Source organism: Condylura cristata, unplaced genomic scaffold, assembly GCF_000260355.1.
Source record: "Condylura cristata isolate star-nosed mole 26May11 unplaced genomic scaffold, ConCri1.0 scaffold00006, whole genome shotgun sequence".
NCBI lineage: Eukaryota > Metazoa > Chordata > Mammalia > Eulipotyphla > Talpidae > Condylura > Condylura cristata.
The window spans coordinates 33,895,851-33,909,362 of NW_004567107.1; the positions used below are offsets into that span (position 1 = coordinate 33,895,851).

General features: G+C 35.6%; 1 pseudogene; it reads right to left on the reverse strand.

The window, feature by feature from the left end:
- Positions 1-5,206: 5,206 nt before the first annotated feature.
- LOC101629285 overlaps positions 5,207-13,512 on the reverse strand; it is an 8,784-nt pseudogene continuing 478 nt past the window's right edge.

Sequence of the window (13,512 nt, forward strand, 5' to 3'; positions counted from 1 at the left end):
AAGAAAGACTGTGAAGAAAGGAACAGAAACTACCACAGAAAAACAACCCTGTCTCCCTTCTTAGAGGTTACCATGGAAGGAGCTTGAGATATTTCTCCTTAAGATTTTTCTTTATGTTGCCTCCTTGGTGGCCTAGGGGTTCTCAGGCTATCACTACTAGAGACACTCAGTGCAACAGACCTCTCCAATCCCTCCCTCTGTTCCCTTCAGCAATGTATTCCAGAAATCTCCCAGTTCTGCTCCCTACTCTGCTGCCTCTGGTGAACCCCCACCATTACCTCTGCCCTATATCCTAGTTCTATGCAAAAATAAAATCTTTAAAAATAAAGGAAGATGTAAGAATAATGAACAGCCATATACCAGAGACATTTTGTGGGGGTGGAGTGGGGAATGGGATCAAAAATGGGGGTGGAAGTGCACGGGACTATGGTGATGGCACACGGGTGACTTGGTGATGGGAAACCCGCGGGCATTACAACTGAAATGAAAAAAAAAATGTCAAAATGATGTAAAAATAAACTTATAAAATAAAAAAAAATTCCGTTTAAAAAAATAAATAAAGGAAGATGTTTCTTTGTTTTACATATTCTTTTGAAAAACTATTGGCCATGCTATAAATGTGGCCTCTCATGACCCACAGTGGAGTTTTGAAAACACCCAAGGTCATACCACTCTGAGAGACACAGCTGCTACAGCTAGAAGATGATCACCACATCATTTTCAATTTGTGCCACTTTCTCAGACTACTTGTTTCCTCAAGTCAGTGAACACCCAAGATATTTTAATGATTATAGTATATACAACATACTGTGTATCTTAAGGTACATTTTATACACTATGTTAATATATAAAATTATACAATTTATTAAAATAAATTGTACCTTTTGTTAACAAAAATTTATTTCACCCACAAATGAGGATAACTGATTGCATTTCATGAGAAGACAGCTTTAGCTACCTTGCTGTTGACAAATTAAACTACAGTACATGAGGAAATTAGATTACTCCCAGAAAAGTATCATTTGTTCCATAAACTGTCTATGCCACTTGTTTCAAATTCTGTCCAACTGGACAGAATGTTTGTTTCTCAACAAAACATAGAAAAATGGATGAACAAGTCTGTGACACTAACGAGAATTTAGAAATTGCATAACATCAATTAAGTAGGTGACAGTTTTGTGTGGTATTTATTAGCAGCAGATTGAATCCCCAGAACCTGTAAATGTTACTTTATATGGCAAAAGTAATTTTACAGGTGTGATCCTTGCTATGGGAAGATTATCCTAGGTAATCCTGGCAATCACAGGATCACTCCTTTTATAAGGAGTGCCCTCATAAAAGACAGGCAGAGTTTGACTACAAAGGTAGGAATTGTGATATCAGAAGTGAGGGATCTGAGTTGGGCTAGCCCAGCAAAGACAAGTAACATTGAGGAACTCTGGAAGCTGGAAGGGGTAAGGAACAGAGTCCTCCCTGGAGTCCCTACCAGGAACCAACTCAGCCACACTTTGATTTTAGCCCTGTAAGACTAATTTTGCACTTCTCACTGTAAGAAAATTTGTGTTGTTTTAAGTTACTACGTTTGTAGTGACTTTTTATAGCATAAATAGCAGAGGGAGATACTGAAGATAGTTATCTACTTTTAAAGGCAAGAAGAATTGAGGGGTGAGGAGTTAACTATGAAAAAGCTTAGGAGGCTTAAACAGTAGAAATTTATTTTCTCCATTTTGGCTGCTGTCAAGTCCAAGATCAAGGTTCTAGCAGTTCCATTTCTTGCAGAGGACTCTGCTACAGACAGCAGCCATCTTGGGTTGGCTCCAATGTGTAGAGCACTGGCCAACATCTCTAACTCTAAGTTAAAGTGGTGACAATGATTATCCTTTCCATGTACTGGGTCTTATGAAGAAAACTTTGTTTTTCACAATTGAATATTATATTTACTACTGGTTTGGTATATATGGCCTTTATAATATAAAGATGGTTTCTATCACTCCCATCTTAGAGTTACCATAAATGTGTGTTGAATTTATGAAGTGCTTCCTCTACATCTATAGATATCATATAAATTTTATCTTTACTTTTGTTGGTATTGTGCATTGATTGACATATATTAAAACATTACTGATCATAGAATATATAATGCATGTCATATACTGTTAAATTTCATTTATTACTATTTGGTTGAAACTTTTTGGATTGATGTTTATCAAGGCTACTGGTCTATAATTTTCTTTTGTTAGGCTGTCTTTATCTGACTTCCATGCTAAGCTAATGCTGGCGTTTTTTAAAGATTTATTTATTTATGCATACAGAACTGGGGTACAGGCCATAGATGCAGAGATGGTGAAAGGATTCACTGGAGACAGAGTGGGAAGCAGAACAGGCTGACTGACAAAGTACACTGCTGAGAGGAGCAGCGGGCAGGTCAGGCGAAGTCTGCTGCGCCATGTGGGTCATCTCTGGGGTGGGGCTTGAACTCATGCTGAAGTGGCTTTAACTTCTTAAGTGTTGTGCTTTAACCCGCTGCACCACCAGGGAGGGCCCTCTTCTTGTATTTTTAAAAACAATTTGAGCAAAGTGGGCATTATTTTTCTAAAGGTTTGATAATTTGTAATGCTATTGGGCCCTGGGCTATTTTTTTTCTGAAGATTTTTTTATTATTCCTTCACTTTCCATGTTTGAGATTGGTTTGTTTGATTCTTTTGCTTTTTTTTTTTTACTGGATTAGTCTTGGCAGATTATGTTGATCTACAAATTTATCCATTTCATCAAGGCTATCAAATTTATTGGTATATAATTATTTATACTAATAATTTTGTATTTCTGTGCTATTTGGATTTAAGGATAACAAATATTTACTTCAAAATGTACTTAATTCTTAGTGGAATGGGATCCAAGGTACACAGGGGCACAGGTGGGCAAAATAAAATTGTGAAATAAGCAATACCATGAAATAAAAGTATTGAATATTCTTCAATAAATATTCATTAAGCTGACTATGGAGCCAGAAACTATGCTAATTGCTAGGAGGATACAAAGAAACATAAGACTTGGTCCCTGTCCTTAAGGTCCTTAAAGGTAATTAGGGAGATTAAAATAATCAGTCATGATAATAGCTTCCCTTTATGGAATAGTTATTCTATTCCACAAACTGTGCTAACCACTTTATATTGGTTATTTCACTTAACACTCCTTACAATCCTTAGAGGTAAATTACCAGACAAAAGTCAAAATAGAGATTAAATAGGCTTTAAGGAGATACTGAGAACCCCATCCTTTCTTTTGTGTAGAAAAACAGCAAACCACATAATACCTGCTTATTTATAAGAGATTCACATAAGTGGCCAGTTTTATAAGTGACAGTATTAAGAAACTTATTTTTTATATCACCAATAGTGCCACTCCTATAGTTTACTGGTATACAAAACTGATCTTAGGAGACGGTGACCCACTTCAGAGTCTTCAGAGTTCTTCTGAAGAAGGAACAAATACCAGTCATGTTACCCGTTCCTATATACTCTTTATGAGTCAGGGTGGACTGAGTGGACCTAAACAAAAATCTCTGGTAGGTAAACTGGACCAGAGATGAGTTTGTTTTCAAGGGAGATGAAAAGTTATACATGATTGCTGAAATTCCAGGGTCATGGTGCCCTTCCACTTGTACTGTGAAGGTCAGTTTCCCAAAATGGGAGAGAGCAGGTAATCAGGAAACTTCATGACATGTACTACATCAATATTGTTTGAGAATTAAGAGACAAAGCAGAATATAGTGTTATTGACCCTAGTGTTTCTGAAAGTTATTTAGTGAGGCATGAAGAATATTTTTTAAATTTTTAAAATTTATTTTTATTTTATAAATGTAATGTTATACATTTTATTTAGGGTATAGATTCTTACCTATTCATATTTACTACCAAAGCAACAATAACTCCCCATCACAGCCCATTAGGTTCCCACCATTTATCTAGTACCTTGTTTCTTCAGTGTTTTAGCGCTTGGTTTAGTTTTGTCCCTTTGCTTTGTTTCTTGTATCCCACAGAGGAATGCAATCATCTGGAATTTATCTTTATCTTTTTACCTTCTAACATTTCAGTTAGCACAATTCCTTCCAGTTCTATCCACGTTGTCTTGAACGGCAAGATCTTAACTTTTATTCTTTTTAAAATAGCTGAGTAGTGTATCCAGTATGTATCTAATACATCCTCCTTATGTACACATCAGTCCTTGGGCACATATGTTGTTTCCATAGCTTGGTTACTTAAATAGTGCAACAATGATCATAGTGCAACAACGACCATAGTGCATATGTGCACATATTCTCTTAATTATTATTTTTTCATTTTTCCAGTCAGAAATCTGGGAGTGGAAATGCCAGATCATGTGATCAGTCTATTCTTTTTTTAAAGACTTATTTATTTATACATACAGAGCTGGGGTACAGACCAGAGATGCAGGGCCGGTGAGGGGATTCACCAGAGACAGAGTGGGGAGCAGAACAGGCTGACTGAGAAGTACACTGCTGAGGGGAGCAGTGGGTGGGTCAGGAGAAGTCTGCCTGCACCCTATTCTTAATATTTTGAGAAACCTCCATACTGTCCTCTGTAATGACTGGATCAGTTTATATTCCACCAAGAGTGAACAGGTTTTTTTCCTCTACATCCTCACCAATACTTGCTGTTTCTGTTTTTTTTTTTTTCAATATGAACCATTTTCACAGTGTGAAGTCATATCTTATTGTGGTTTTGATTTGCATTTTCCTTATGATAAGTGATGATGAACAACTTTCATGTGCTTGTGGGCCATCTCTATATCTTCCTATGGAGAGGGTCTGTTTAGATTGTCAGCCCATTTTTTTGGTTGAATTGTTTTCTTGTTGCTGAGTATAGGAATTACTTGTAGATCTTGTATATTAACCCCTTGCCAGATGTATAATGTGAAAATATTTTATGTTGTTTACTATTTCAAAGTTTTATTCCCCTACCTCCCCAAAATAGGGTGGTGGGTAAAAATGCCCACAAAGGGTAATCAACTACTATATTCAATTGGACAGAAATAACAAGGACCCAATTCAATTGGTAATATCCAATTTTCCCACCATACAAGTTAAAAACAAACAAACAGACAAGCTTTCTCTATGTAGAAGAGTAAGACAGCTTTTACTCTGAGTTGGCACCCAAGCAAGTTAGAAAAATACCTGATTTTGTCTTTATTGTTTTCTTTCTGTCCTTTTTCTCTTTTCCAGCTCAGCCTTAGCTTCTTCCTCTTGTTTGTGAATTAACTGTTTTACTTCCTTTAGCTTAAGAACTCTGATGATCATCTTTCCATTCCCTTATCAGTGAGGCAATTTCTACTTTTTCAGCAGATGGTATACTAATACTCATGTTCTTATTTAGAACTTTGATAGCTAAAGCAAGTGCTGACTTCAAAGTCATTTCTCCTTTGTAGTCTTGTTTTAACATTGACACAGCTGCAGTGCTATTATTTCCAATGCATGTGGGTTTTCATCCCCCATAATTTCTGCTAGGATTGCTATGACAGAACTGAAAGCCACAGTATCCTAGCCAATGTACAGCAATGAAACACCAAAGGGACATTTTCCTCCAAACTATGTCTAAGTTTGTTTGCTGTCACTCAGTGCTCTAACCAATTGCTCGTAAGGAATCAGCTTCTGATACTGTAATAAATACCTTTGCGCAATAAGACTTGGTTCATTTGTCAACAATATTGCACCAGAAGTCATGCCTGTCCACTGAAAGCCATGTCCCTCACTGGGTTTATAAAAGTCAGGTTTCTCTGCTGTAATCAAAATGCTACTGTTCGCTAAAATTCCCAAACAGGTGTCTACATATCCAATATTTTCCTGGCATAGTCAACTTGATATAAATTCAGTCCTTGAGTCACATCTTGAAGATATGTTATATGATTTTGATGTATTTTTCAAGGAAAGATAATGTAGCGTGAAGAGCTCTACAAAAGAAAGCCTGATACAGAGGAAAAGTATCCCCTGCCAATATAATCAGTTTTTTTGGTTTAATGACAGTTTCTTCTACTGTGTGGAAGCTTTTTAATTTGATACAGACCCATTTGTTTTTACTTTTGTTTCACTTGTCACTAGGCTCAAGTCCCCAAAGGCATCTCTGAAACCAAAATTACAAGTGTTTTGTTTCAGCTTATATGTGTGTGTGTGTGTGTGTGTGTACATATATGTTTCAGTTCTCACATCCATTTTTAAAATTAACATTTTGTGCATAATGTAAGGTGGTGGTCTAATTTCATTCTTTTCTATGGCTGTCTAGTTTTTTTTCAAAAACCATTTGTTGAAGAGACTTTCCTTTTTCCAATGTCTCTTATCTCCATTGTTGCAAGTATCCATGTGAGCATGGTTTTTCTCTAGTCTCAATTCAATTTCTTTGGTATGTCTATTTTATTCCATACTGTTTTAATTACCACTGCATTGTAGTATAATTTAAAATCTGGAACACAATGCTATTGTACAAGAAATACTGCACATAGCATTTTCCCTAACAATACTGTGAATTAATATTTCATGAACCACCATTTTGAGAAATGTTATTGAGATACTTTTTATTCATGGCCATTCTCTCTTTCACTACTCTTCCACCCCTACTCCCAATTTATATGAAATACATATTTATAGATTGAATAGGAACAAAAATAGGAGGACGTGCTAATATTTACATCTCATAGTCAAGATACCAAACAGCTTTGACTGGGACAGTTAGTACCATAACTCCTAATTTTTATGCTATTTGAATGAAGAGTAAATGATGAGAAAAATCAAGTACACATATTTAAGGTCTTAGAATTTCACATTAACAGCAATTCACATGAAGAGTACTATGGAATTATCACTGTCACAAAGTTTAGTATGAAACCACTGCATCTTGACTGACCAAAAATATCATGTGGTAAGAATTGCAGTTCTACAAGTCCCACTTGCAGAGTGTGAACTACAGAAATCCCACTATGCTGTTGGTCCTGCTTTAGTCTACTGGTGGCATATCTAAGAGGGAGCTTATACAGCTAAAGCAATTCTACATACTGTGTTGTATCATTTATAGTCAATGTGATTATGATAGAACTAATTTTCCTGAATTCTGTTTGCTATATTGTTCTGAGTTACAACGGACCAATAAAAAAGGCTTCTTTTGAGATTTGGTTCTTATAGTCAAGTAGAAATCATTGTTCTCTCAAAGTTGTTAGGTGCCATGGAAGACTTAGAGATGACAGAATATCTGTCATCTGCTTTATATCCACCTTTTCTTTCTAACTACCAACTGTGCTGGCCAAAAATTACCTCCACCCTATTACCAGAGTTTAAAATGGTGACCTTCTATCTCATAAGTATTTCTACCAGCTCCTTCTTGGTGATAATACCTTTTGACAATCAGGTCATCTTGGTCTCTTGATTGACTTGGTAACTGCTTTAGTTTCCCAACTGTTCCTTTCAGACTTCTATTTCTTCCCACATTTAGGTAATTCTTATGCTTATTCCTTATTCCACAACATCTATCAATTAATACCCAGACTAATTAACTTGTATAACAATAATCATAAATGACACCATATAGTATTCATTGCGAAGTACATGAAGAGTGCATATACATAGCATTTAACATTTTGAGAGTTTTGCATATATTAATTCATTTATTCCTCCTATTAGTCCTATGTGGTAAATACTATTATTTCCATTCTAAAAGTGAGAAAATGGAAACAGGGCAGTTGTGCAATTTGCTAAGATGTTAATGACTGACAGCAACAAGATTCCAGTGGGAATTCTAAGTCCAGAGTTCATTCTCTTAACCACCATAGATATAAAACTAATCAGAGGAATGGTGGGTCTAGGAATCATGTCAGAAACAAGTGATTAAAAACAATGGTGATATTTAATCTAAAACATAATTCACACTAAATATTTTAAAATATCTCGAAGAGCATGATTAGAAAGAGAGGGTAAGCTTGTTTATCTCCATCCTACTGGGATGAACTACAACTACTTGGCGAAAACTGGGGAGATAGGTTTTTATACTTAAAAATACCCTAGGTGCAGGTGGGCTGCTCTCAAGAGTTCTCCTTCTGTGTGGAAGTAAGCATTAAGAAAATAACTTCCATGACTTCCAGTACTGTGAAGAAACCTCAGATACATAGCCTTCTGGCCAAGTGTCTGCAACTTCATATGGTTGGGACATTCATTATATACCTGTGAGTTGCAATGGGAAGACACATTGAGCTAAAAAGGGTAGAGAAGAAGAAGACCTAAATGGCTTTATAATAGTTCAGATGAAAGAAAAAAAGTAATCCAGATTTGGAGAGTTAGAGAGAGAAGTAGATATATTCAATCAATTTTTAAGGCAAAATATAGGACTAAATTGCATTTTTTAAGCAAGGAAGTTAACAGAAATCACAAGAATAACACCCAAAGTTCTGAGTTGTGAAACTCTTTATATGAATTTATAATTCAAGAAGATAAGCACATGGAAGAGGGATAAGTTTGGGAGCCAGGAGAATATGAGGTCAATTGTAGAATGGTTTTATTTGAATTGTATTTGAAATGCTCAGTGGAGGACTAAGTGGGAAATTAGTTGGGCTGGGGCTGGGGAGAAGTTAACTGGGATAATCATCTTAGAGGATATTTGCAAGCAGATAGAGCTAGAAACTATGGAAGTAAGTGAGAGGGCTTAGAGAATAAGGTATAATGTAAGAAAGAAGGGGAGCCAGGAATGAGGGTGTAAAAAGTCTAGTATTAAAAAGACTGACTTGGAGTTGTGTAGATAACACAGTCTAAGAAGGAATGCAAGTAGGAAAATCAGGACAAGTAGTATCTTAGAAGCAAAGGACGGAGGGTATTTTCAAACAACTAAGAGAAAGAACTATTATGATAGCAAAGATGACCTCTAATTCTAATATTCTGTGGCTCTTTTAGAAAAGAATAGTATGGAATGCTCTATCCAGTGATTGTTTTCAATATCACTCAGCACAAGTATGTAGTCAAGAAACACCCTGACAGAAAGCTTGACATTTGTGTATCATTTCTATATATGTAGTTATCTTGCCTCACACATTTGAGGAAGAATGAAAAATATATGTCATTCTGTTTTCAGATAAGGAAACTTAATTTCAGAAAATTGTTTTGCCTAAGGTTATATTACTAGAGAAGATATGCTGATTTCTTGGACAATTGATTTTCTTTCTCTTTCACTATGTTCTTCATATATGATGCAGTATTATATTTCAGCCAATGTTTCTTTAAATTATTAGATTCTAAATTGCTGATATGTCTATATTTAACTGAATATATTTCTAATGATCACAACTTGCTTATATAATAAATTTTAAAAATTTACCTGGATTTAAATAACAAAATTTTTTCCCCTTAAAGAATTATCTATTTTTACATATTAATGATTAATTCAGTACCTCATTCTCTTAATTTTCTTAATTGCCATGAAACCTTTTGCACAATTATAACCTGCTATAAGCTGTTGAATGGCAAGTTTCCTATTGATGACGTTGGCAATGAATGTAACCAACTGAAAATATTGGCTTTTGTAACTATTTAGCAATTAATTTTTAACTTAGTCCAACTTCACAGGTCAATAAAGGTGAAGAAAATTTTTACTTATAGAAAAAAATGTTTGCTAAGATTGGCAATGAAAATGAATGCAACACATCAAAGTCAGTGGTTTCAGAAATCATTCTATTGACTTTAGCCATAACCTGGTGAGGGTTTTATAACAAACTATGTTCAGAAGGTATTGACAGGAATAATTTGTTTAAGAGGATAATAAATCATCACCTATATTAAACATTATATGTGCTGTCTTAGAAGTCAACCAGTTCATTATAATAAAACACAAAAGTGATGAGCTACCATCTTTTTATATCAGAATATAATAATCAAATATCTGTTTATATTCATATGCTCACACTCAGTACTATACAATTACCTAACATTTGAAAATATTTTGAAATCTCATACATTTTTAAAAGATTTATTTTTATTTTATGCATAGAAAAACTGGGGGAAAAGGCAGGGGTGTGAGGGTTAAGAGGAATCACCAGAGACAGAGTGGGAAGAAAAACAGGCAGATCTACTGAAACACACCACTGAGGGGAGCAGAGGGTGAGGCAGGAAAGGTCTGCTGTGCCATGTGGGTCAGTTCCCTGGCAGGGGATTGAACTCATGCTGCAGTGGCTGGTGATAGCTGATAGCGCTGAAACTTTAACCCCTGAGCCACCAAGGAGGCCTGAAATCTCCTTTTTTATGTTTTAAAATTAATTTTATTTACCCAGTCACGAATGATCATTGCCCTCTCCTCACTTCACTGTTCCCTTTAACACCATTGTAACATGTTACTGTAGCTTCTGAATACTTTCCTTTCAACAAAAACATGATCTAAACTTAGCATTAACTTCCATGTTCCCTGTTTCCTTGCCCACACATAAATTGGAACTACACTCTTTGTCCCCCTGGAATTGGCTGACAATATTTGATGTTCTTATTTGTTTGCTAATTGAAGTTTACCCCCCTCATATTACCAAATAATCTACTTTGCACAAAATCAAAAGGATGCAAAACTGTAAAAATCAGAATGTGATCAGTTCTTAGTGTCTCACCCATATTAATACTAGTGACCACTATTCTAAAAGTATAAAAGATATATTTTATGAGCATACAGTGTGTTTTTATTTATATTGAAAAGTGTATACATGTTATTCTAATGCCATACTACTTTAGTAACTTTAGTGTTGTACTACAATTTTAAGTTGAGAAGTATCATACCTCTATTCATATTTTTTTCTTAGAATTGCTTTGGCTATGTGGGATCTTTTGTGGCTCCAAATAAATTTTAGTAATACTTGCTGTATTTATTTGAGATATGTCAAAGGAATTTTGATAGTGACTGCATTAAACCTGTGTATTTCTTTAGGTACAACTTTCATTTTGACAAAGAATTTGTATAAAACTTTGCTAGCAGCTGCAGAGAATGCTGTTGGATGGATAAACTCAACATGACTCCACTTTATGTTGTGATATCTGAGAGGGTACATAATACAATAACAGAAAGAAAGCCACAGAATATAAGATTTATACAAAACAAGTGTCAACAAGCTTTTTTCAAGAGGGACTAGACAATAAATACTTTAGGTTTTGTATACCAGTCGTCTCACAACTGCTTCACTCTGCTGTTTCAGTGTCAACGTCATTGGCAAGAAATAACTGAATGGACATGATATGTTCCAATAAAATTATTTATAAAAGCGGTGGGTCACAGCAATCCCACTCCTAGGTATCTATGCAAAAGACACAAAAACACTGATTCAAAAAGACACCTGCACCCCCATGTTTATTGCTGCTTTACTTACAGTAGGAAAGACATGGAAACAAACCCAAATGCCCTAAAGTGGATGACTGGATTAAAAAGATGTGGTATATATATGCAGTGGGATATTACTCAGCAATCAAAAAAAAAAAAAAAATAAACACATGCCTTTTGTGGCAACATGGGTGGAGCTGGAAAAGATCATGTGAAATAAGCCAGAAAGAAAAGAAAAAAATACCGGATGGTTTCACTCATAGCAGGAGTATAAAGGACCAGGGGAGAAAATAATAATAATAATGAACAACTATATGCCAGAGTGGAGAATGGGATAAAAAACGGTGGGGGGAGGTAAGTGCACTGGACTATGGTGATGGCACATGGGTGATTTGGTGATGGGAAGCCCATGGGGATTCCGACTGAGATGGAAAAATGCACAAAATGATGTAAAAATAAATTATTATATTATTTTTAAAAAATGTGGTGGATCACATTTGCTTTGTGGCCCATAAATTGTCAGTCCTAATATAAATCATTGATTTTCCTATTGTATTAGTCCAAGTAGAGCCCTCTCCGATTGGGCATGCAGGAGTTACCCTTCCTCTGTTCTCCTGTCTTTTCTTCCTCCCTTCAATTCCTTAGACTCCTTTGGTTTGTGACCAGGGACCTCAGCTCCATCTTAGAAAGGCAGATTCAGATCTAGGATAGCAGTAAAAATCCTTAAGATTTTTCAGAGTGAACCATCCAAAGACAAGAGATTTCTCTTGCTAATATTGTTTATACAAGCATAACTTACATGTGTACTATTTGGCCAGCCTGTTTTACGCTACCTTTAACCTCAGAACTCTTCTGTTACTACCCAGGAACTCCCACACACTAGCCATTTATAGTGACATGTGACCACTCACTCTTATCCCAGGAAACCGCTAATGTATTCTCCATCTTACTATAGTTTATGACTCTTTTTTCATCTTTGTGGCCACATTACTTACTTGGAGTCCCCAGCACACAAACATTTAACAAGTATGTGCTAAATGAAGGACTGGAAATAATGTCAAATGTCCCGTTTTGCCCTTGAAAGCATTAAAAAGTAGTTTTTCATATTCATTAACAAAACTCTTGATTGTCTGAAAATTATAATAAAGGTTATAATTAAACTATGTATTCTATCATTAAAAAAATATGTTTCCTGTGGGTCTAAATGAAGTCCACAGAATAGTGAACAAGATGGGGCTGAGACGTCAGAAGACTCCCGTGTAGCGCTGGGTAATTGTGTTGCACAGGAAGTGTTAATCTAGCACTTCACAATGGGCAATTTTTTACTTCATGTGCTAATCAGGGGGTGACTATGACTAAAGGAGTTTAAAATACCCCACCCTTTCCTGTATCACACCAGAGATAACTAGAGCAGGTCTATGAAGACTGAGAATAGGCCAAGTCTGAAAGTCACAGCCACTCACTCTCATTTCTGGGGGCACACTTTTTTTTTGTGATATGAAAATTTTTTTTTATTACAAAAGTTTATTTTTACATTATTTTGTACATTTTTTTTCCATCTCAATTGTAATCCCCACAGGTTTCCCATCACCAAGTCACCCATGTGCCATCACCATAATCCCATGCATTTCCCCCTCCCCATTTTTGATCCCATTCCCCACTCCACCCCCACAAAATGTCTATGGTATATGGTTGTTCATTATTTTTGTTATTTTCTTCCTGGTCTGGGGTCACACTTTTAAGTGGCCCTTGGCCAGGTTATAAGTGAGAGCAACTCTTAAGTAACATCCTATACAGAAAACAGATATATAGAGAACCATTAGTTGAATCTAATACCTGGGCAAGGCCCGTGATGCTCAAAGTGGGGCACACAAAGATTTTGCATGGGATGTGGAGGCACAGATTAATATATTCAATTTTAGGACTTCAACTTCTGATATATGCTTCCTTAAAATTTTAGTTGCTAAAATTCAGTCTGCATTCATCTAGCTCTTCTAGTTGATGAAACAAATGAACTTCTTCTCAACCACCCACAGTCTTTCCCCGTCCATGGAAACATAATAGTGCCAACTGAGGGAGGAAGCTGTATTAACATCATTCAAGTCAGCATTAGCTCATGGCACTTCCTATCTGATATATATATATATATATATATATATATATATATATATAT